Source organism: Lutra lutra, chromosome 7 (assembly GCF_902655055.1).
Source record: "Lutra lutra chromosome 7, mLutLut1.2, whole genome shotgun sequence".
NCBI classification, from domain to species: Eukaryota; Metazoa; Chordata; class Mammalia; order Carnivora; family Mustelidae; genus Lutra; species Lutra lutra.
In genome coordinates, this window is record NC_062284.1 from 143259683 (window position 1) to 143283302 (window position 23620).

The following is a 23620-nucleotide window of genomic DNA, read 5'->3' on the forward strand; positions in this document are numbered from 1 at the left end:
GAAAGATGTTTGCCTAGGTAAATAATAAGACTCTAATTGAAAAAAAAGGCTATGGACCAGTGATGAGAATAGGTCCTATAACAAGATGATTTACTGTGAGCAAATGATCACAAGTTAAAGTTTTGTCCAGTGAGTTATAATTACAATAATGACATATTACATGTTATTGTAAGTGTATGAATAGACTCATATTTTATTTAAAAGGTGAAAATCATACTCTAGTTAGGACCCTTATTATGGAATAACGATAATGATATCCTGTTTCACACTACTGTTTGTATATTTTAAAAAAGCTAGGCTTTTCCTGCTTTGTATAATGAAAACAGACAGACACACATAGTAGTTACTGCCTTTCTGAGGGGCTGCCTAGTTTACCATTTTTCTTTCTTTTTTTCTTCTTGTTTTTTTAAATCGAAGTACAGTTAATGCACAATGTTGTATTAGTCTCAGGTTTACATCGTAGTGATTTGACAGCTCTGTATGTTATGCTCGCCATAAGGGAAGCTACCATCTTTGCCTTTTCTTTCTTTTTTTTTATTTGGAGAAGAAAAAGGGAATGGGGAGAGGGGAAGAGGGAGGGAGAGAAATCCTTCCTTTCTTTTTTTAAAGATTTTATTTATTTATTTACACAGAGAGAAGTCACAAGGAGGCAGAGAGGCAGACGGGGTTGGGGGAACCAGGCTCCCTGCTGAGCAGAGAGCCCCATGTGGGTTTCGACCCCAGGACCCTGAGATCATGACCTGAGTGGAAGGCAGACGCTTAACCTACTGAACCACCCAGGTGCCCCAGGAGAGAAATCCTAATGCAAATTCTCTGCTGAGTGTGGGGGCTCTATCTCAGAGCCCTGCGATCCCGACCTGAGCTGAAATTAAGAGTCAGATGTTTTACCAACTAAACCACCCAGGTACCCCCTGCCTTTAGTTTATATAATGAACGACAGGTAAAATTGTTCCATGAGTAATTGAATGAATGAATGGATGGATACATTAAGTAGAGTCAACCATGGGCCATTATTAAAAATATGCTATAAAACAAGAATTTAAATTTATCCAGTCAATACAAGAAAGACCCATTGAAAAGGAGAATGTAGATTTTTACTCTGTGTCAAGTACATGGGCATGTTTATAATAGTCATGGTTGTTACTTGCGGGTTGAGTGGTCGATGTGATGGTGTTCATTATGTTATTTAAAATTAAGATTAAATGATGGAGTAAATAAACAGTAGTGGCATTCTTGAGCCAATGAAAAGAAGGACAAGTTTTATGTGTAATCTAGAACTCCATAGTTGATATCTTTTTTTTAAAAGATTTTATTTATTTATTTGCCTCAGAGAGAGAGAGAGCGAGCACAGGCAGACAGAGTGGCAGAGGGAGAAGCAGGTTCCCTGCGGAGCAAGGAGCCCAATGCGGGACTCGATCCCAGGACGCTGGGATCGAGACCCGAGCCGAAGGCAGCCGCTCAGCCAACTGAGCCACCCAGGCGTCCTCATAATTAATATCTTTTAAACATACTTAAATTTGTGATTTTTTCATCTTTATTATTATTTTGCTTTTTTCCATGATTTTTAAAGCCTGATTTTTATCTCAGAATTAAGGCACTATAGTTGATTAAATCCTATCTAATGATGACGATGCTGGCTCTGGGGTTAAGGAGCAGAAATACCGAGGTGAGTAATAGTCAAAATTTATGTCCTCAGGGGAACTTGCACAAGGGCGTTCCCTGAAGTATTCCAAGGAATAAAGAGCCACGGAGGAGTGTAACATTGAAGAGTGCTGCGTATCACCTACGACAGGAATAGATTAAGAACCCTAGATCATGATGATTCATTCAATTTTGCACAATTGATGACTCCTTAAGAAAAGACGGGAGGTGTTTCATACATGTTCATACGTGATACTTACATGACCGTGGATTTTAACATTCATCCCTTCAGATGATTCAGGGAGCACACGTGTGCTGCTCTGAAGGCTGCTGCAAAGGAGATCTGATGTGTTAGCTTTATGAGAAACTGATCGATCTTTGTCATATGCAAGACACTCTTTTTGAGCTTTTGTGATTTGTGTGTATTGACTCTGTTGTTATTGAAACAGTCAATGAAACAGTAAACGAAAGGATAAAAGACTGAAAGAAAAAGAATGCAGAGCTGGGGACAGGGATGGATCCTGGAGCAGAGGTTGAGTCTGAATCTAAAATTGTATCGGATGTGGGGAAAGGGGATCTTCTTGCACAGTTGGTGGGAGTGGGAGCCGGCGGAGGCCCTCTGGAGAACAGTATGGAGGTGTCTCAGAAATTAAAAACTAGAACTGAGGGGCGCCTGGGTGGCTCAGTGGGTTAAGCCGCTGCCTTCGGCTCAGGTCATGATCTCAGGGTCCTGGGATCGAGCCCCGCATCGGGCTCTCTGCTCAGCAGGAAGCCTGCTTCCCTCTCTCTCTCTCTCTCTCTCTCTGCCTTCCTCTCCATCTACTTGTGATCTCTCTCTGTCAAATAAATAAATAAAATCTTAAAAAAAAATAAAAAATAAAAAATAAAAAATAAAAACTAGAACTGAGCTGCAATCTAGCAATTGTACTACTAGATATTTACCCAAGGAATACAAAAATACTAATTTAAAGGGACACAGGCGCTCTTAATGTTTGTAGCTGCATTAGGTACAGTAGCCAAGATACGGAAGCAGCCCAAGAGGCCGCGGATGGATGAAGGCATAAAGGAGAGGTGGTGATGCGCAGCTCTATACCGTGGAATGTCACTCAGCCATCCAAAAGAATGAAATCTTGCCATTAACAATGATGTGGATGGAGCTAGAGAGTATTATGCTAAGTGAAATATGTCAGTCGAAGAAAGAGAAATACCTTATGATTTCACCCCTGTTTGGAATTTAAGAAACAAAAGGAGCATAAGGAAAAAAGAGAGGCAAACTGAGAAATAGACTCTTAACTACAGAGGACAAATTGATGGTCACCGGAGGGGAGGTGGGGGCGAGGTGAGGGACCAGGTGATGGGGATGGAGGAGGGCACTTGTGATGAGCTCCCGGTGTTGAGTCACTATATTGTACACCTGAAACTGGTAGCACACTATAGGTTAATTATACTGGAATTTAAATAAAAACTGAAAAAGATAAAAATAAAAAATAAACATGGAACAAAGAAACAAAATTGTATTAATCCTTGTCTGGAAATCTGCGGACTACCGTGAAAAAGAGAAAAGGTAGAGTCTTTGGCAAATGGACTCCTGAATGGATAAGGAAATGTGTAAATGAACAGAGATAAGGAGGGCCACACGTGGACCAACTGTGAAGTTGTGTAATAAAACGAAGATTGTGTTTAGTGTATATTTAAAGCACTGGGTTCCACAGATAAATCAAAGCTCTGAACTCTTCCATAAGGACAGGTATGGACAGATAGACCTGAGAGTTCATGTTGTTGCTTTGATTCTTTGTTTGGTGGTTTTAGTTAAGAGGGACAAAAAAAAAGGGCTTACATAAATAATCGATTGTTTTAATATTGTCTTATTGAGAGAGGGCCAAGCATGAATCCATACAGAGGATGTGTCATATGACCAGAGTTACAGTCAATAGAACCATATTCAGTAGTTTAATTTTTTTTAAATCAAAAGAAGATTTAATTATCAGTTATGTCTCTGAGCCATGAGCATGTAGCCTGGATATTTAATATTCCTGTTCCGTGCCTTGGTTTTCATTGATACTGACATACTGTCATAGGGGAATGAACAAGTGCATTTCTATACAGGTTAATTATTCAAAAGAAGGCTGAGCAAAGGCCAGTGAGGAATATGTGTTATGAACCAAAGATAATGATTGCTCCTTCTATACCCAAATGCTGTCCAGATAAAAAAAAAATAGAACTCGTCGCTCCTTCCACTTTGGGTAAAGTACACATAGAAATTTCTTCTTTAAGTTCTAATTTACATTCCGGTTGGTTAATGTACAGTATGTTATTACTAGGTTCAGGTGTACATGGAGATTTGCATGGGGAAAGTCTTTAGAAAAATGGGTACGTAATTGATTTATTTTATGCCTAATTATATACATGAATAAATAAATGAATCAGTAGACATCAGTCAGAAAAATTTGTGCTTCATTGGTGGGAATATGCAATAAAATAAAGATTTACATTTACCCAGTTTTGTACAACTGAGGTTCATTAAAAGTAACCACTGAGTTGTTAAATTTATGGATAGGGAGTATGGACACGGATATTTATGGTAGATAATGGTTCATATTCTCATGCTGGTGTTAATTGTGTTGTTGAAAAAGAAAAATTAAGTAAGTCAATAAATAAGAGTGATTCGTGGACAATGATAACATCCTAAAATGACCCACATTTATGATTGACCTGATATTGTACTGAATAAATAATGAAATTATTCTTTGACTAATTAAATAAGAGAGAAACACGAGTGGATCAATAGATAGGGTATACATTAGGGTGAACTTGAGACCAGTGCTTCATGGTACGCTCTGAGCAAAGCATGAGTGTGGCCCCTTGAAAAAGTTGAATGAGGCTGGAAACCATGTAATTAGGGAATATCCAGATGGATAGAAGGACTAGTTACGTTTAGTTATTTCGCGACTCGTGGGTGGTAGGTGGGTGGCAGATTTCACACTGTTCTCTGCATAAGTGAAAAAGTAAATGGTAAATAAGTCAATAAAAAATGGAGTCCTTCTTGAGTCAGTAATGATAATATGGTAGCAACTAAGGTTTATTCGTCTCGTACCTCTTGACTCGAGTCCATTAAAAGAAGTTCAGTCTCTGCTTTTCTGTTCTTTATAAAAAGTGTACTTTAATTCATGCAACAAAAACACTATAGCTGATTTATTTATTCAGTGGTACTAAAGATTTTAGTTTTTACCTTTGTGGGTAAGGAGCCTAGAGACTGTAGTAGATTATAGTCAGAATTCATGTCCTCGGTTTGGGTGGTTCATTATGGCATTATGTCAAAGGAATAAATGCTTAACACCTAAGTAAAATGAAAAGGTGCCACAGAGGGACCAATAATGGAAACTAAACAATGTGTACAATTAATCCCACTCAGAACAATTAGCGTTTATTAAAAATCATGGAGGATTTTTATTCATTTTTAGGGCTTTTAATGTTATAGTTTGTATCATGGTTAATTTAAACATCCTTCATTTTTAGGGCTTTTAATGTTACAGTTTGTATCATGGTTAATTTAAACATTCGTTCAGTGATAAAGATCTAGGCCATTTATCCTTCAACTGTCAGGGAGCAAGTTTGGACCAATGATGAGTATCCTGGGGTGTCTGAATCAATGATTTTGATTAAACCCTATAACTCTGAGGTCAGAAACCTAGTTAATGCCTATATGGTTAATCAGCTTACAGCAGAGGTTAGTAATATTCAGCCTTTTGTTCTTAAGTTGTGAAGGTTCATAGGTCTGGGTTGTTGCACTCTAAGTGAATTAATAAATGAATAAATAAACACAGAAATAAAGACAGAGAGCCATATGTCCCCCGATTACGAGAACGTGTAATGTGTTTTTTTATTAATATTTTCTGAAGTATCCAGAATATATCCATAATATCCATAATATATTGGTTAAATCTGATCCCTGTTTGGGACAGGAACGTACGCAGATGAGTACCGGGAAATCCGCGTGTGTCGTTCTGTGTGGTCTTCAAGGTGCTGGTTGCTTGTTGAAAACAAGAAAACATGCTCTGGTTGGTTATAGCTGGGGGTAATGAGCATATGAACAGCTGTTAATTCTGTTTAAATTTCTAATCCACTTTGTGTGTTTGTAGATATTGATGATACTGTGAGTGAATGTATAAATACATTTATGCCTCAACCAATTATTTTGAAGAGGGGACAGCAGGATTTTCTCAACCCCTCATTACTGACATCTTGGGCTGGATAATTCGTTGCCAGGAAGGCCGTCTGTACATTGTAGAATGTTTAGTAACTTCCCGGCCTCTACTCGATGCCAGTTGTGACAGTCAGAAATATCTCCAGACATTGGTAAATGTCCTGTGGTAGCAGATTTTTTTTGTCTTAGTTTTAGTCTCTTAAAAAAAAATGCTTCATTTAAATGCAGATTAGTTAACATGTATTATTCATATCAGAGGTAGAATTCAGTGATTCATCAGTCGACTCTAACGCCCAGTGCTCACTCCATCACGTGCCCTCCTTAATGCCCATCACCCAGTTACCCCGTCCCCCCACCCATCTCCCCTCCAGCAACCCTCAGTTTGTTTCCTAGAGTTAAGAGTCTGTTACGGTGTGTCTCCCTCTCTGTTTTCATCTTATTTTAGTTTTCCTTCCCTCCCCCTATGTTCACCTGTTTTGTTTCTTAAATTCCACATATGAGTGAAATCATGTGGTATTTGTCTTTCTCTGACTGACTTGTTTTGCTTAGCATAATACCCTCTCATTCAACCCACGTTACAAATGGCAAGATTTTATTCTTTTTGATGGCTGCATAGTATTCCATTGTATATCTATACCACCTCTTCTTTATCCATTCATCTGTGGATGGACATTTGGGTTCTTTCCATAGTTTGGTTATTGTGGACGTTGCTGCTATAAACATTGGGGTACAGGTGCCCTTTGAATCATTATATTTGTATCCTTTGGGCAAACACTTAGTACAATTGCTGGGTCGTAGGGTAGCTCTGTTTTCAACTTTTTGAGGAGCCTCCATGCTATTTTCCAGAGTGGCTGCACCAGCTTGCGTTCCCACCAGCAGCATAGGAGGGTTCCCCTTTCTCCGAATCCTTGCCAGCATCTGTCGTTTCCTGACTTGTTAATTTTAGCCATTCTGACTGGTGTGAGGTGGGATCTCATTGTGGTTTCTGATTTATCGTGGCATGAGTTATCACAGAGACTGTAAAATAAGGATTTATTTTATTTTATTTTTTATTTTTTTAAAGATTTTATTTATTTATTTCACAGAGTTAGCGAGAGCAGGAACACAAGCACGCGGAGTGGGTTGTGAGAGGGAGAAACAGGTTTCGCACAGAGCGGGGAGCCTGATGCGGGGCTCGATCCCAGGACCCTGAGATCATGACCTGAGCCGAAGGCAGACACTTAGTGACTGAGCCATCCAGGCGCCCCATAAAATAAGGATTTAAATGTACCCAATTCTGCAAAAGAAACATCTGTTAAAATTATTTTTTGTTTTATTTAAACTATTCATATGTAAAGATATTTTTGATAGATACTGTTTTTATCCTTATGTGGTAGATTGAGCAGTGGCTAGTACATTATTTAAATGTGAAAGCGGTGTACTAGAGTAATTAGAGAAGTACCAAAATTTATTACTACCTAATTCCACATACTTACCGTACATTAAGAACCTTGGTTAATTCTACTTTTTCCTCCACAGAATAACCGTAAGACAGCAGACTTTACTCATTTTCTAAGAAACAACATCTTGGCAGTTAGCTCTGTGTGTAAAGACCGTAGACAGAAATGTAAGTAAGACTCAGAATTCCCGTCCCCGCTTGGGAGGCTTTGTTCGTGAGTGTATGTTCGAAGAATCGGTGTCCATAAAAGAAATAAAAATCTCCAAATATGGACCAGTGATGGGAATATGTCATCAATGTTACTTTTAATCTAAGTTGGCACACTCGAGGTGCTTAAAGTTGGCAAACTCGAGATAGTCGTTTCATTCATTCTCAGAACTACTTGATATTTCATTTTATCGACCTCCACAGAGGACTCGAACATTTCCATGTGGGGGTAATGCTGGCTGGTAACTGTTTTGTGTGGCAGCCTATAAGCCAATGGAAGACTTTGTTTTGAGATGGGTTAAAGGTGGGGTCTCATCACTTTTCATTGAAACATCTTTAAAACATGGGCAAATTAAATAAAACCACAGAAGGACCCATGGTGAATGTGGATTTGCTACGAGGCATGGATCATAATTGATCACATGTGTTCTCTGAGGTCCATTGTAAAAGGAGACTGAGTCATTTTGCTTTGTGGGAAAAGGGCCACTGGTGGGAGGATCTTGTCCTGGAAATTTATGATTGTATTGTTATTCCTGGATAAATAAAGAGATAAAGGAAGAAAAACGTGCCTGGACCAATGATGAGTACCATGGGGTATCTGAAACAGGAGTTTTGATTAAACCCATATGCAACTCTGAGGTCCATTACAAAGAGACACGTAGTTATTTCCTCTGTGGGAAAGGAGCACATGGTACCTTGTGCTTGGGCTGTCGTGGTTCTTAGTGATGCACTGTATTTTATTATAAAATTGACCCACAAATAACAAAAGTGTGTCGATGAAAAAAAATAGCACAAGTTTTACACTTATTATTAAGGAATGTAATGTAACATGGAGTAGTAGTATTAAAATTTGGCTGAAACTCTGATTTCTCATAAATTAATAGTAAGTGAAAGGGGTATATGGTTATTTGTACATAATACTCGGGAGTGTTTGTGGGTGCTGGGTTGCTGACTGATTCTTTTATTAAGGAAATGGCAGCACATTTACTCTATACTAGTTGGTTAAATGACCACATAGCTGAGAGCCAAGCAGAGACCAATGATTAGAATGATTTATATGAGAACACTCATCGTTAATCCAGTCTTTTTAAAACTTACTTTTATTAAAACAATAAAAAAGAAGCAAATCTGTTATTGACGGTGATGACTATGGCCAGATGTAAAATTTGTACAGTGTTTTTGCCCAGTAGATAAGATTACAGATATTAGTGTCTTTGTGTAAGGGAAAGAAAGTATAATTTTTTTTTTTTTTTAAAGATTTTATTTATTTATTGGACAGAAAGAGATCACAAGTAGGCAGAGAGGCAGGCAGAGAGAGAGGAGGAAGCAGGCTCTCTGCTGACCACAGAGCCCGATACGGGGCTCGATCCCAGGACCCTGGGATCATGACCCGAGCCCAAGGCAGAGGCTTTAACCCTCTGAGCCACCCAGGCGCCCCGAAAGTATAATTTTATATATCAATCTATTTTTTAAAAAGTCAGCAAACCATGGACCAATTGGCACCACATGTTTAAGTATGAGGATTTTGATTTCTCTTACTTTTCCAATGACAAATAGTCTAGGAAAAACTTAGGCTTTTCTGTTTTTTGAAAGGTATATTGAGACCTTTCCAAATTGTTGTAATTTGGTTCTGGGTTGGTGTTTAACAATTCCTAGTCTTCTTTAGAAAGCTGGTATTATTATTCACCGAATAGTAAAATCAGCCAGTAAATGAGTGAATCCATAAATCCATAAATACATGTAGTGGAGGATAGAACCGAGAAACAAATTAAATATGTTAAATTCTACACAGGTGATCGTGCTCCCCCTATGTAGGTAGCAAATAAAGTCAGATGTCTCTAATTGGTAATTTTTATTTTAGTTTGTGTTGAGCAAGGAATTCGATAGTATTCCTATTATTCAGTAGAAATTTAAGTAAATGAGAGAGTACCATCTTTGGGAAGATGATGAGAATGTGGTAGGAAACAGAGCTGCTGGTTCACTGTTTCCCTCACAAATTTCAGTTTAAAAAAGAGACCTCTGTTTTCATTGTGTTTACAAATTGGCTTTCCTTCCCCCCCTTCTTCCTTTGTTTGTAGAATGAACACAAAGCCAATTTAATCATTCTCTAATCCGGAAGACCTGGCTGATAATTCTGGGACTAAGAAGCGTAAAAACTTATATATGTAAATATCAATGTTTGTGTTCAAGGCTTAGGTGGGGTTATTTATGGGAGCCCATGGAATTAGTTCAATAAAATAACTAGTTAAATACCATATGAAATTAAGGAATGCCAGTCCCGATTCTGGGACTGGAAAGTGTCACGAATTAAAATTTATATTTACTTTGACTCATCTGAACTGTGGACCACTAGTAAAGTGATGGAGGGCTTTTCACATACTCTCAAAGCACTGTATCATCTCATTTAATATTCTTGCCCCATTTGCTTAATACATTCCTTCACGAGTAAAGATCTCAATTATTAACCCTTGCAGCTAGAATGCCTCCGAAGATGGCAGATGTCACTTCCGTCCCTTGTGGGTTGAGATGACAGGTCTCCGGTTGTTGACGACACCAGCTTTCATGTATGGGCAAGTCAGGTGACAAGGAGCAGGAGGACACTGGTCCTAAGTTAGGGCCTGATACTGAAGCCAGCGTGCTGATTAATCCCTCTGTGTAAACCAGAAGTTCCTTGTGAAAAGTGAGTGACTGTTTGCTCTCCATGAACAGGGGCAATGAAGAGATCTTGGTTGTCTTTCAGGCTTTTGTTCTCAGTTTTGTGTCATTAAAGGTTATTGATTGTCTAACTGTTGTCCATGAATCTGTGAATGAATGAGCCCATTCAAGAAAGCGTAAGTGAGTGAAGAGGGAGCGTGCTGGGCCCCCTCAGTGATGAGTACTGGTGGAGGTTTTCCAACCCACACCTTTGAAGAAGCCTTCCGGAGCTCTGAGGTCCAGTTCGGAGAGTGGACCCGTCAATATTCTCTGTAGAAACTAGCTCATAGGAGAAGTTAGGAAAATTCAATAAACTTGCCCCAGGCTTTTGTGGTTCATGGAGATGGATTGTATTATTTCAAGTGAATCAATGCATGAATGAATAAAGAAATGAGTCCATGAAACACTGAAAGCTTCCTCATGGGACAATTAGCAGAGTGCAGTGAACACTATTAATATCAATACAGTCTTGAAGGAAAATGGAAAGGCTTACTCTGTAATCCCCTTTTATATGGAAACATATTAGTGTCTGTAGCTCAGGGCCAGGGTTTGGCGCTTCTGCAGCTTGCGGAGGGGCTGGGGGGGGCGGTTAAACTAAGAGAAAGGAAGGTGTTTGCATCATTCAATAATCTGTTAGATAACCAACTTCTTTTTTTTTTTTTAAGATTTTATTTATGTATTTTTTTTTAAAGATTTTATTTATTTGACAGATAGAGATCGCAAAGTAGGCAGAGAGGCAGGCAGAGAGAGAGGAGGAAGCAGTCTCCCTGCTGAGCAGAGAGCCCGATGTGGGGCTCGATCCCAGAACCCAGAACCCTGGGATCATGACCTGAGCCAAAGGCATGGGCTTTAACCCACTGAGCCACCCAGGCGCCCCAGGATTTTATTTATGTATTTAACAGAGAGAGAGAGAGACAACGAGAGAGGGAACACAAGCAGGGGGAGTGGGAGAGGGAGAAGCAGTCTCCCGGCTGAGCAGGGAGATAGACTCTGGGCTGGATCCCAGGACCCTGGGATCATGACCTGAGCCGAAGGCAGATGCTTAACGCCTGAGCGCCCCCAGGTGCCCCGATAACCATCTCTGTAATAGGTGTTGACACAGGTGGATAAATGTAACCATTACAGATTTTTTAAAAAATATTTTATTTATTTATTTGACAGACAGAGATCACAAGTAGGCAGAGAGGCAGGCAGAGATAGAGGAGGAAGCAGGCTCTCCACTGAGCAGAGAGCCCGATGCGGGGCTCGATCCCAGGACCCTGGGATCATGACCTGAGCCGAAGGCAGAGGCTTAACCCACTGAGCCACCCAGGCGCCCCACCATTACAGATTTTAATCTTGGGTTAGGTGGTGGACTTGATAGTATTTCTTATATTTTTGATCACTAAGAATTCCATACTTGATTAATAAAGAATTGCACGTTTGAGCCAAAGTTTTTACTGGTATCTAGCTCTGTCTGATTAACAGCCATTAAAAAATGCTAAATGTACCTGTATCTGCTTTTTCCTACCCAGAGTGAACTACGGCATGGCTGACTCAGTCATTAGCCAGGCATTACAGTCAACCAGGAGGTGAAGACTGAGATAAGTGAGTCCCGTAGTTCGCATTCTCTGTTTGTTCATGGGTGTTACCTGAAGAATTTCAAAGTAAATGATTGTGTACTGCACACACAAAATAAATAAAACTCTCCAAGTGTGGGCTGGTGATGGGAATGTCTTATAAACCAAAAATGACATTTAATCTAAATGAGTACAATGGAGGTAATTTTAAAAGAAGGTAGAAGTTCTATAATTTATTTTCAGAGCAGTTTAATAGTCTTTATTTTTTGCCATGGCTGGTTTAAACATTCCCATATGGGTAGAGCTAGCTGACAGCTCTTCGGGGGCAGCCCAGAGGTGAGTGAAGATGGTGGTTTCGCTATTTTTCGTTGAACCATCTTTGACATATGGACAAATTAAACAAGAGAGGACCACATAGGAAGCAGTGCTAAATGTGGGTTTGCTAGAAAAGCAGGGAATTTGACTCATCTGCATGTGGAGCTTTGAGCGCCATTACAAAAAGATGAATTTGCTCTACGGGGGAAAAGCCCAAAATTCGAGGATCTTGTTTTCGGAATTTTGTGATTGTATTATTATTTGTGAATCAGAAAACCAATCAATAAACAAAAAAATTTCCTAGCATGGACCAATGATGAATGTCATGGGGTTTCTGAAACAAGAATTTTGATTAAACCCATCTGCAACTGAGGTCCATCACAAAGAAACACCTCATTATTCTCTTTGTGGGAAATGAGCCTACAGCATCTTATTCGTGGGCTTTTGTGGTTTGGGGTATGAATTGCATTATTATAATACAATTAGCCCATGAATAAAGAAATATATCAATGAATAAAGAATAAGAGAGAGATGCATGCACTACTTTTAAGGCATATAATGAAACATGGGTAGTTACTAAAACCATTTTGAGATATTTAGTCTCAATAAATGAATAGTCAAGGTTTTTTTTATCACTTTAGTAAGTGCGTATGGTCAGCAGCACATAAGAGTCTGTGTTTTGTGGTGATGCGCATTGCTAGTTGATGATTTTATTAAGGAAAGGGAAATGCATTTACATAAGTAGTTGATTGAATAAACTGATGGAGAGGGAGACCACGGAGCAGGGATGGTGATGTTTTATGCAGCCGCACTCACGATTAATGCAGTCTTTGTATGCAGTTCTGTGTAAGCAAACAGATATTAAAGAATCAGTTTGCTATTCTTCTGGGTAATGACATAAGGACAGATGTAAATATTATTCAAGGCACTTAGCCAGGGTGGGGGGCTGACATTGCAGCTTAATTACAAGTGAGTAAATGTATTTGCATTTATGTCAAATTTTTTTTAAAAAGTCGGCCACCAATGCACAAAAAGCATGCAGTTGCATGTGAAGACCCTGATATATCATGTCTTACACAACTAATAATCCATAGGCATTCAGAGAGCCCTAGGCCTTTCTAATGGTGCACACAGACATTTTATAAATAATAAGTATTTTGCTTCTGTTTTGAGAGTTAATTTTTGGAATTCGCTTAGAACAGTGAAGGGATGGCCTTATTATCCCATGAGTAATTAAATAGAACAGTTAGTGGGTGGATTAATAGATATATTAAGTAGGGTCAGGCTTGGCTCCCCGGTGAGATTGTACCCTGAATTGAATCTCCCACATATCCAGTTCTGTACAAATAAAGTTCACCAAAAAAGATGATCCCGGCTTTTACCTACATGGGTAGGAAGTCCAGACAGATATTCCTAATTACAATTATTTTTCTTTTGTTCAGTGCTAGGTTTGGCGGTGGTCATCTTATTATTTAAAAAAAAAATCACACAAATTAGTAAATATGAAGTAGAGTTCTCTTCCAGATGTTTAGAAAATAATGCAAATTAAGGTTTCTGGTTGTTTTTCTTTGATCATTTAAAATAGTTCAAGGTGGACATTCTTTTCAAAGTTTGCCTTTTACTCCCTAGAATGAGCACAATCTACCAAACTTGATTATTATTATTATTTTAAAAAAATTCTTATTTATTGATCTGACAGAGATCGCAAATAGGCAAAGAGGCAGGCAGAGAGAGAGGGGGAGGCAGGCTCCCCACTGAGCAAAGAGTCCGATGTGGAACTCGATCCCAGGACCCTGTGATCATGACCTGAGCTGAAGGCAGAGGATTAACCCACTGAGCCACCCAAGTGCCCCTAAACTCGATTATTAACTCATGGTGAAAACTTGACTTTCTTCTCTTTGGGTAAAGAGAGAAGCAGAGATCAATGGAAACCACAATCAGTGTTCATGTATTGCTTGGGGGCTTGGTCCTGGGTATTCATTGAGGAGCTTTGAAAGAGTAAGCGTCGGCATACATGAACAGATTCAAAGGTGGTAATGTGTTGACCAATGATTAAAATATGTTATAAATTCAGAATTATGATTAGTCCATTTCAGCATTACTGAATTTATTGAGATGAAGTATGAAAGGCATTTCAGTAATTTTTAAGACACTCTCCCACTCCATTTTACTTTTGTTCCGCAGTGGATTTAAACACTTCTCTGTTGGTAGATGTTATTATAGACTGTGAACCCACTGAGGGGAGAACATAAGAAAATGGGATGTGTTGCCTTTTTCTTAGTCATGGTACAAAATGATGGGTCACCGTACCATCTTTACTTATTTATTTATTTTTAAAGAATTTATTTATTTATTTGACAGAGAGGACAAGTTGGCAGAGAGGCAGGCAGAGAGAGAGAGGAAGGGAAGCAGGCTCCCCGCTGAGCAGAGAGCCCGATGAGGGACTCGATCCCAGGACCCTGAGATCATGACCTGAGCTGAAGGCAGAGGCTTTAATGCACTGAGCCACCCAGGCGCCCTCCCCCTCCCGGTACCATCTTTAAAACATGGATGTGAAATGAAAGAGCCCAAGTGGGGACCAGTGACTAAGGAAGTTGAGATGATGCAAGGAAACATTTGCGACGCTGAAGCACATTGCATGGAGAGAGCTAGCTCTGTAGCAAGTCAGCTTTCGTGGACGTATTCCTATCCTCAACGACCTTCACTTTGTTTTCCTAATTCATGCATTTTGTCTGTAATAATTAGTGAACCAAGGAATAAGTCAGAACAGTGTATGAAATGAAGGTGCAGGATACCACGTGTGCATCCATGATGAGTGTGCGTGGGGCACCTGAATAACATTTTTGATTAAACCCAGTCTGTAACTCTGAGGTCCATTGCATCTACGGGAAATGTGCGTATAGATGAAATTAGAGATATTCAAGATGGTCTTTATTTGTGGTGTTGTTTTGTTCACAAGTATGAATTGTGTTATTATAAGGAAAGGATCAGTGAAGAGAAGGGCAGCACCTTATCTGATCAAGAAAGGAATAAATGAATCAAAAATAATTATTAATATTTTTTGGAATTTTGAGTTAAAGTAGACTAAGGGTTCTCCTCCTTTGGGAACATATAGATAGATATATGGGAACATCAGTGTTTTTCTTCTGAGGTGGTAGTGAGTCAGTGACCTGTCTTATTTTGAAAAGGGACAGGAAACTTACATATTGCATAGTAATCAGCAATACATAATAGTACATATGTATTCAATTAAAATCTGGCAAATCATGATAAGCCCATTAGTATAAAATATTTTAATAAATAAGATTTAATATAATCAGTGATAAACCCCAAAATACATGATTAAATAATTATTGAAACTTAGAAACAGTCTAAGTATGAACATTGGAAAGGAGAGTATGGTAAGTGTGTTCATTGACTTTTCTTTCAAAAGAAAAATGTAAAAATAAATAAATAACCAAAAATGAAAGAAAAATGTAGCTGTATTTTATTGATGATTTCTGCAAGTGAAAAGCCAATGGATCCATTTAGTATCACTTAGCCTTCTTGTGAAGTATCCTTATTGCTCGCCGGGATCCGCGCCATTAGTAGTAGTGCGTAAAAAAAAGTTTTGTGTCTCAGTCCATTTTTTAAAAGAACGTAGACCATGGGTCAGTGAGAAGCACGTATCACATACAAAGGAGCATGGTTAAACCTGTTCTATAATCTTGAAGTCCACTTAAGTGAAAAATATCCAGGTCCCTCCTTCAGGGAAAGATCATATAACCACCATTCTCTAAATCTATCTTGCTGTTAACATGTACATTCAAAAATAAAAATTCACACCTTTGTAACACTAGCTACGTTTCAGACTGTATGTGGCCAGTGCTGCCATATTGAATGAGTGGTGCTCATGGAGACTTTCTCCATCACTGCAGAAAGTTCCATCAGTACAATAGGGCTGAGATGGAAAGTGGCATGTCATAGTATTCAGTTTTGGATGGTTCACGGCTCTACCTTTTTGTGTTTTCTTTAGAAATAAGAGGTAGATAATTAAATTATCCTTAGAGTTATTCAAAAAGTGAGAAAATAAATTAATTGATAAACATAAGAATTCAAGTATAGGACAGCTCATTGTTCAGGTTGTTTCCTGAAATATGAACTTAAATTCATCCCATTTTGCTAAAGTTTTCCCACTGAAGGAGAACCTGGACTTTTTACTATTTGGTAGGTTATAGAGACAGATACCAGTAATAGTGCTAGTTTTTTTGGTTTGTTTGTTTTGGGTGGTAGATTATAAAAGATCATCTTTATGTTATTTCACATTAAAAATTGAGTAATTCAGGCGTGCCTGGGTGGCTCAGCAGGTTAAGCCTCTGCCTTTGGCTCAGGTTATGATCCTAGGGTCCTGGGATCGAGCCCCGCATCAGGCTTTCTGCTCAGCAAGAAGCCTGCTTCCCCCTCTATCTCTGCTGCTTCTCTGCCTACTTATGATCTCTCTCTCTCTCTCTCTCTGTCAAATAAATAAATAAAAATCTTTAAAAAATACAAATAAAAAATAATTGAGTAATTCAGTGGATGAAAAGGATACCACTGTTGTATTGATGAAAATGTAACACAAATGAATATTTATGATTAATCTACTAATGCAGAACTAACTTCTATTTAAAAATCTACATTTGTTCTTTTCACTCTTCTAAAAATCTACACTATCCTCCTGGGTGAATACTCCACGTTGGTTTCAGCCCATCGTCTCAGCTGTGGTCCAGTGAGGAAGATCTTGACTGTTACTTCTGTGGGTAAGAAGCAAATGTAACAACGTTTGTTCTTGTTCGTGTTTTTTGTCCATATGTGGTCACTAAGGTAGTTAAAATAGAAGAGAAAGGCTCTATACACAAAAATAAAATCTAAGAACACGATGTATGGACCAATAGTGGGACTGTGTTCTGGGCACAGGAGTAGTAGGAGTAGAATGAACCCATTTCAACACAACTGAGATGCACTTTTTAAATGGAAGGCATTTAAATTAATTTTTGAAACTGTTTGCCAGTCCGTATTATTTCTAAACCACAGTTGATTGAAGCGTTTTCATTCTGATAGAGATCCAGGCTATTCATTGTTTAGAGGAAGGAGGTCTCAGAAGGAAGATCCTATTGTCTGTGTTCTAAACGTGGGACATCATTATGGTTTTTTTTTTTTTAAGATTTTATTTATTTATTTGACAGAGAGAGAGATCACAAGTAGGCAGAGAGGCAGGCAGAGAGAGAGGGGGAAGCAGGCTCCCTGCTGAGCAGAGAGCCCAATGTGGGGCTCGATCCTAGGACCCCAGGACCACGACCTGAGCCGAAGGCAGAGGCTTAATCCACTGAGCCACCCAGGCACCCCGGCTTTTTGTTTTTCATTACACCATTAATACTGGTGTTTTAATGTCCGACAAAACTGAACATTAATTGAACATGGCCCAATCATGAGACATTTTTAACGATGGTATTGATACGAAGCACGGTTCACATGCAGATCTAGTCTGAACGCTCTGTGAGAAATCAGTCTACAGACATGTCATCGTTCTGTTGAATATCTTGTTCTGGGAGCTGGCAATTCATGGGAAAATGAAGGTAGAATCGAACGAAGAAAAAGAGTGCCAAGTGTGGACCAATGATGAGATTGGAGGGTGTCTGAATCAAAAATTTTGATTAAAGCCATCTGTGACTCTGAGGTCCATAATTAAAAAGTGGCCTCATTTTTTTTTCCCCCTCTGTGGAAATGAGCTTAGAGCTCAAGTTGAGAATGTTCAAGTATCTTGATTATGGGCATACACACTTGATGAGTATAGGCTGAATTTTTCTAAGTAAATCATGCATGAATAAATTGAAGAAATACAAAAGTGAGTAAATATAAAAGAATCTGGGCATAGACCAATCATGAGAGTATGTAAGGAAACATTTCTATGGCACTCAGTTGTAGTGAAAACTGCCCCTTTGTGGAAGGAGCGGATAGGCAGATGTATTTAAGACTCCGTATCCCATTGTTTGATATAGGTGGTGGTTTGCTGGTTGGTTGTTTTTAGGAAAAATTACATACATGAATAATTCATTAAATACTTAATTGGAAAAAGAATGAGCATAGTTCCTATTGGAATATGCTTTATGAAGAGTTATTATTAATTTATCTCCGTTCACTGGATTTTATTAAAAAGTAGAAACGGTTCATTTTTAAAGCTCTGTGGGTACTATAATAGACATGGAGACAAAATAATGTTTTTCGAGTTTCTTGTCTAATATTAGTTAATTCCCAGATATTGATGAATTGTTACATTTGAATAGGTTATGTCCTAACCACAGTTTTTTTTTTTTTTAAAGATTTTATTTATTTATTTGTCAGAGAGAGAGAGGGAGAGAGAGCGAGCACAGGCAGACAGAATGGCAGGCAGAGGCAGAGGGAGAAGCAGGCTCCCTGACGAGCAAGGAGCCCGATGTGGGACTCGATCCCAGGACGCTGGGATCCCGACCCGAGCCGAAGGCAGCTGCTTAACCAACTGAGCCACCCAGGCGTCCCCCTAACCACAGTTTTAAAAGGGGGCGGAACATGGCCCGGTAAGCAACTAGAACGACTCATCTCTGTCTCTGCCACTGATGCTCTCTTTGTAGCTTGGCTACCGGCATGTGGACACTTGCACATGGCGAGAATGTCTGTTCTGGATTCATGGGTTTACCTGTGTATGTGTGTGTGAGGATATTTTCATGTATGATCAAATATTCCCTGAGTCACTCTGCAAATAAGTAAATAAAACAATGAATGATTGAATTAATATATAAGGTGGGTCAAGCATAGATCTTGGTGAGACTATGCTGTGAATCACAAATTTAAACTCATCTATTTCTACACAAACTAAGTCCTTAAAAAAAAAACAGTTGTCTAGGCTCTCGCCTGTTTGGGTAGGGGGTCTCTAGACAGATAAGTGCAATAGGCAGGGTTTTTATTTTTGCCGATGAACTCAGTGGTGTTCATTGTATTACTTAAAATGTAAAATTATTATTTAAAAATAGTATTATTTAAAATCAAGAAATAAATAAGGAGTGATGTCCTTGGGTCAGTGATGAAAATGAGAAGCGAATCAACTTCCTAAGTAATCTTGTACCACACAACTCTTGTCCTTTAAGTCAGTGTAAATTTGGACTGTTCATTCTTCTGAATATTGGCACTTGACTCCACAGAATGAAGATGATGGTTGATTTAATCAGTCTCTGCTGATGAAGATCTTGGCTGTTACCTTTGTGGGTAAGGAACCTAATGACTAAAGTGAATAACTGTCGCAAGATCTTGTCAACTGGGGTGAATTTTTCATCAGTGTTCACTGAATTATTTAAATGAAGCCATACATAGATCAGTGATGTGAATGTGCCGTGAAATAAAGATTATGGTTACTCCAGTTCAGGACAATCGTGGTTGAAAACGAGATGGAAGACATTCTGTTCATTCACAATCCATCTGATTTTTGTAATGCGTTTGACTTAAACATTTATTCGGTAATGAAGTCTAAGACTGCACTGTTCAGTGTGGTTGTCCCTAGCTACATGTGGCTATTTAAGTCTAAAATGATCAAAGTTCAATGAATTTTCACTTCAGTTCTTCGTTTGCACTAGCCACATTTCAAGAACTTAGTAGCTCCATGTGGCTGATGGTGACCATGGGAGAGCACAGTCTCGGCATGTTCATATTACCGTGGTAAGTGCTGCTGGACAGCTCATAGAAAGATGGAAGACAGACTAGGACGCCCATGGAGCTGGGATGCTAAGTGACCTGTGCATACCTCTCTGAGGGCTCCTACAAAAAAAGTCTTTGGAGAAAAGGTGTAGTTATGGGAAAAGAGCCTGGAAATAGACCTTGGTCCTTTCCAAGGATTTTGTTCTTGGCTCTTTAAAAATTTCTGGATATTGATTTTATTACTGTTGGTGGATCAAAGAATGGATCCATAAACAAAGGTATAAATCAAGAAAAAGATTGCTTAGCCTGGATCAATGATGAGTACCCTGGGGTGTCTGAAATCAAGAATTTTGATTAAACCCTGTAACTCTGAGGTCCATTACAGATTACTCTCTGTTGTCTCTGTAGCGAATGAGCTTATTCTAGGAGTTAAAAATACACAGGAGTTTGTTCTTGGGCTTTTGGGTATTGTATTTGCAGTAAATCATTGCATGAATAAATCAAGAAATAAATAAATGAATAAAGACAAAATGGGTTATTCCTGGTCCAGATAGGAAAGTAGGTAATGTAATATGTGTAACGTAAAAATCATTGTTAATAAATTTCTGAAGCACTGAGTTCCAGTAAAGTAAATTGATTAAAGCTGACCTCTTTGGGTAACAAGAATTTAGATAAATGGATGTATGAACCCAGGTTGTTTTTCAGGGTTGGGTTCTTGGTTTTTTTGTTTTAGTAAGAGAAGAGCAAAACATTTACTTAAAATTAATTATTGATTAAAAAACTGCATAACTGAGAGAGGGCTTACACATGGGCTTATGTTGAGAATGTGTCACATGACCAGTTACAACCAATCCAGTGGTCTTTGCTATGTTTTAATAAAAAAACAAAACAGAACAAAAATCATCTGCTCTTTTTTCTGTGCCTAAGAAGCATATGGATAGGCATTAATGTCGTCCTGTTTCTATGGAGTCACAAATATTAATGATATTATTATAAATAGATAAAAGAATAAGTTAATATTTTAATCAATTATTTGGACCATGAGGAGCATTTGTTATGAAACAAGGGCAGTGGTGAATCCACTTCCACACAATTGCTTTCCAGATAAAGCAACTAAGACTTACGCTCTTGAATTTTGGAAATGGCGAATATATTTAGATAGGATTTCGTTTTCTGGTTTGGTGAAGTTGCTTTAAGAAAGCAGAAAATAAATGACTCCATAGGTTCCTGTGTTGCTACATACACATGTAAAGGTGGGATAAGCATGCAAAATTGTTGAGAATGTGCTAGAATCTTAGATTCAGATTAACCTGCTTCTTCCTGAGAAAGATCCATTTAGAAAGAAGATAGAGCTCTCACCAGGCCAAGCAGGGGATACAGAAATAGATACGAGTAGTAGTCATGGTTCTTAGAATTCTTGTATCTGGTATTGGTTTCAGAGGGGTTCATTATATCAGTTAAATGTAATGTTTGGAGCAATCAAGCAATAAATATGCTGTTCTGAGTTTTAATCCAAAACAGGTGCTAAGGTTTATTTCCAATCATTTATTGTTGACTTGAACTAAAATATTTGATCTAGGCTGTTCTATATCTATCATCTACGTCACTGAATCTATCTGTTTTTGTATTTGCTTTATACTCCATAGAATGGATGGATGATGAATCAATTACGGAGTGTAGAAACTTATGTAAGTAACAGTTAAAATAATTGCTTCTAGTTTGGCGGTCTGTCATGGGTGTTAACTCCATTACTGAAAGGGAATAAATGACTCCATATACAAATAAAATGAATGAAGGTCACGCGTAGGGCAGTTCAGCACATCTGTGGTCCATTAAGGAGAAAAATACAAGGCCATTTTATTCGTTTTCACAGTTAATTATTCAATTAATTAGTGTAAAATGTATGATTCAATTTCAGTGTTGAGTCACAGTTGACTTAGACCTCCCTTTATTTATGAAGACATGATTTGGTCACATTCAAATAGTAAAATGGGATTAATATGAAGTATTGTATTAATTATTAATCTCTATAGGAAACATTGTGGGCAATTAATGAAAGATATAATCAGTGGGATATAATTCTATATGGAAATGTTAGAGATATTCAAGGATCTTATCTCAAGTTTTCAAGACCTTTATGCATTTTATTATCATCAGGGAATCAGTGAATTAATCATTAAAACATGTGTACATGATTGAAGATAATGAGGGTCAGTCCTGGACCAATGATGATGACTGGTGGAGTATGAGTCATGGACGGTGAATACTATGTAACTGGAACTCTGAGGTCCAACACAGTGAGAAGTCTAGTCTATACCTTCTGTGGGGAATGGTCCCGTGGACAGATGTTAAGCATGTTTAAAGATCTTAGTTTTTGTGTTCATGGAATTTGATTCTGTTATTGTAATTGGATCAACCAAAGAATCAAATGAACACATAAATAAAGCAAGAAAGTAAAGCGTTATCCAATTATGAGAATATATGGTGAGGCCAGAAACGTTATTAATATGTTTTATTTTTTTTAAAGATTTTATTTATTTATTCGACAGACAGAGATCACAAGTAGGCAGAGAGGCAGGCGGGGGAGGGGGGAAGCATGCTCCCCGCTGAGCAGAGAGCCTGATGTGGGGCTCGATCCCAGGACCCTGAGATCATGACCTGAGCCGAAGGCAGAGGCTTTAACCCACTGAGCCACCCAGGCGCCCCATGTTATTAATATATTTTAAAAACACTGAATTCCATTAGGAAGTAAATGTCCTAAAGGTATTATCTCTTGGGCTAAGGTTGATATTACAATGTAAATTATAGCCCATTTTCTCGTTTGGCTGGGGCCTTGATCAACATTGCTTGTTACCTCAAGAAAAAAAACATAACAATTTAATACATACCTAAATGACAAATAAAATGAGAGGAGGCATGCAGAGATAAATGGATAGAATATTAAATTTTTTTTTTTTTTTATTATCTGTTTTTGTACTCTCAGAATGGATGCTTCCGGCCAGCCTAAGCATCTCCATGGTCTTGAGTTGTCTGGTTGCCTAGGAGCATAGAGATCAGTGTGAGTATGGTCTAAGTAATTGTCTTGGTTTGGGTCCTTGTTAATGGATCCAAGAAGGCCATCCAAGGCCCTGTGATAAACACGGCATTGTCCTGAACACTGTCGTTGATTGCAAAATTGAGAATGATTAATGAGAGAGATAATCAATGTAGTAAATGATCCTGTAGATGGCTATTAGACATACTTAAAAATCTTGTTCTTAAGTTTTTGTGATTCAGAGGTACTTACTTACTAATGAAATGAGGAATTAATCAGTAAACGTATGTAGAAATTAATGGAGAAGAAAAGGGACAGTTCTGGACCAATGATGACAAAGGGTGGCGTATGAGTCATGGATGATGAATGTTCCGTGTCTGAAACTCTGAGGTCCAACAAGTAGGAAATCTAGTGCTCTTCTCCTGTCGGAAGTCATCCCGTGGACAGACGTCAGGAATATACAAGGACTTTGTTCTGTTACTATGTATACCTGGGTTTTGATTTTGTACTCACAAATGATAGAACCATAAACGAATACATAAATCAGTAAACATAAAAAAAATGAAGCATTGTGAAACTGAAAAAAATGGTGAGGCAAGAAATACTATTAATATTAATTGAAATCACAGACATCCATTAAGAATTAAATGGACCAACTGCGTTGCCTCTGTGCAGGGATCATACAGGCACTGATGAGTAATAGTCACTTGGTTGTCACAGACCAGTCTCATGGGCGAGGTAGTTCATTTTGTTAAGAGGAAAATATGTAAATATTATGAAAAATTATTAAATAATTAAATGGCTGAGTCAATGAAATGTGAAAGCAATTCTGAATGCTAAAGCGG

General features: G+C 38.3%; 1 long non-coding RNA gene and 8 other non-coding genes across 10 annotated transcripts in view; all 9 read left to right on the plus strand.

Moving 5' to 3' along the window:
- The window catches only part of LOC125105241 (uncharacterized), a 95097-nt gene that overhangs the window by 26219 nt on the left and 45258 nt on the right, over window positions 1-23620 (plus strand). The window contains exons 10-16 of one of the 2 annotated variants that reach the window (XR_007128843.1): window positions 7364-7451; window positions 9569-9655; window positions 11699-11771; window positions 16796-16836; window positions 19252-19315; window positions 21388-21429; window positions 22725-22799. This is a non-coding gene — a long non-coding RNA (uncharacterized LOC125105241). Of the gene's footprint in view, window positions 1-7363; window positions 7452-9568; window positions 9656-11698; window positions 11772-16795; window positions 16837-18494; window positions 18631-19251; window positions 19316-21387; window positions 21430-22724; window positions 22800-23620 lie in introns of those variants that run through there. The other variant, XR_007128844.1, reaches the window with a different exon arrangement.
- On the plus strand, window positions 5255-5326 carry LOC125105896 (small nucleolar RNA SNORD113/SNORD114 family). The gene has a single exon (XR_007129138.1). It is a non-coding gene; the product is annotated as a small nucleolar RNA SNORD113/SNORD114 family (small nucleolar RNA).
- Window positions 8061-8135, plus strand: LOC125105893 (small nucleolar RNA SNORD113/SNORD114 family). Its single transcript, XR_007129135.1, has one exon. It is a non-coding gene; the product is annotated as a small nucleolar RNA SNORD113/SNORD114 family (small nucleolar RNA).
- On the plus strand, window positions 12365-12437 carry LOC125105900 (small nucleolar RNA SNORD113/SNORD114 family). Its single transcript, XR_007129140.1, has one exon. It is a non-coding gene; the product is annotated as a small nucleolar RNA SNORD113/SNORD114 family (small nucleolar RNA).
- LOC125105904 (small nucleolar RNA SNORD113/SNORD114 family) lies at window positions 14860-14935 on the plus strand. Its single transcript, XR_007129143.1, has one exon. It is a non-coding gene; the product is annotated as a small nucleolar RNA SNORD113/SNORD114 family (small nucleolar RNA).
- On the plus strand, window positions 17686-17759 carry LOC125105886 (small nucleolar RNA SNORD113/SNORD114 family). The gene has a single exon (XR_007129130.1). It is a non-coding gene; the product is annotated as a small nucleolar RNA SNORD113/SNORD114 family (small nucleolar RNA).
- LOC125105890 (small nucleolar RNA SNORD113/SNORD114 family) lies at window positions 20049-20121 on the plus strand. The gene has a single exon (XR_007129132.1). It is a non-coding gene; the product is annotated as a small nucleolar RNA SNORD113/SNORD114 family (small nucleolar RNA).
- Window positions 21960-22034, plus strand: LOC125105870 (small nucleolar RNA SNORD113/SNORD114 family). The gene has a single exon (XR_007129117.1). It is a non-coding gene; the product is annotated as a small nucleolar RNA SNORD113/SNORD114 family (small nucleolar RNA).
- LOC125105866 (small nucleolar RNA SNORD113/SNORD114 family) lies at window positions 23097-23171 on the plus strand. Its single transcript, XR_007129113.1, has one exon. It is a non-coding gene; the product is annotated as a small nucleolar RNA SNORD113/SNORD114 family (small nucleolar RNA).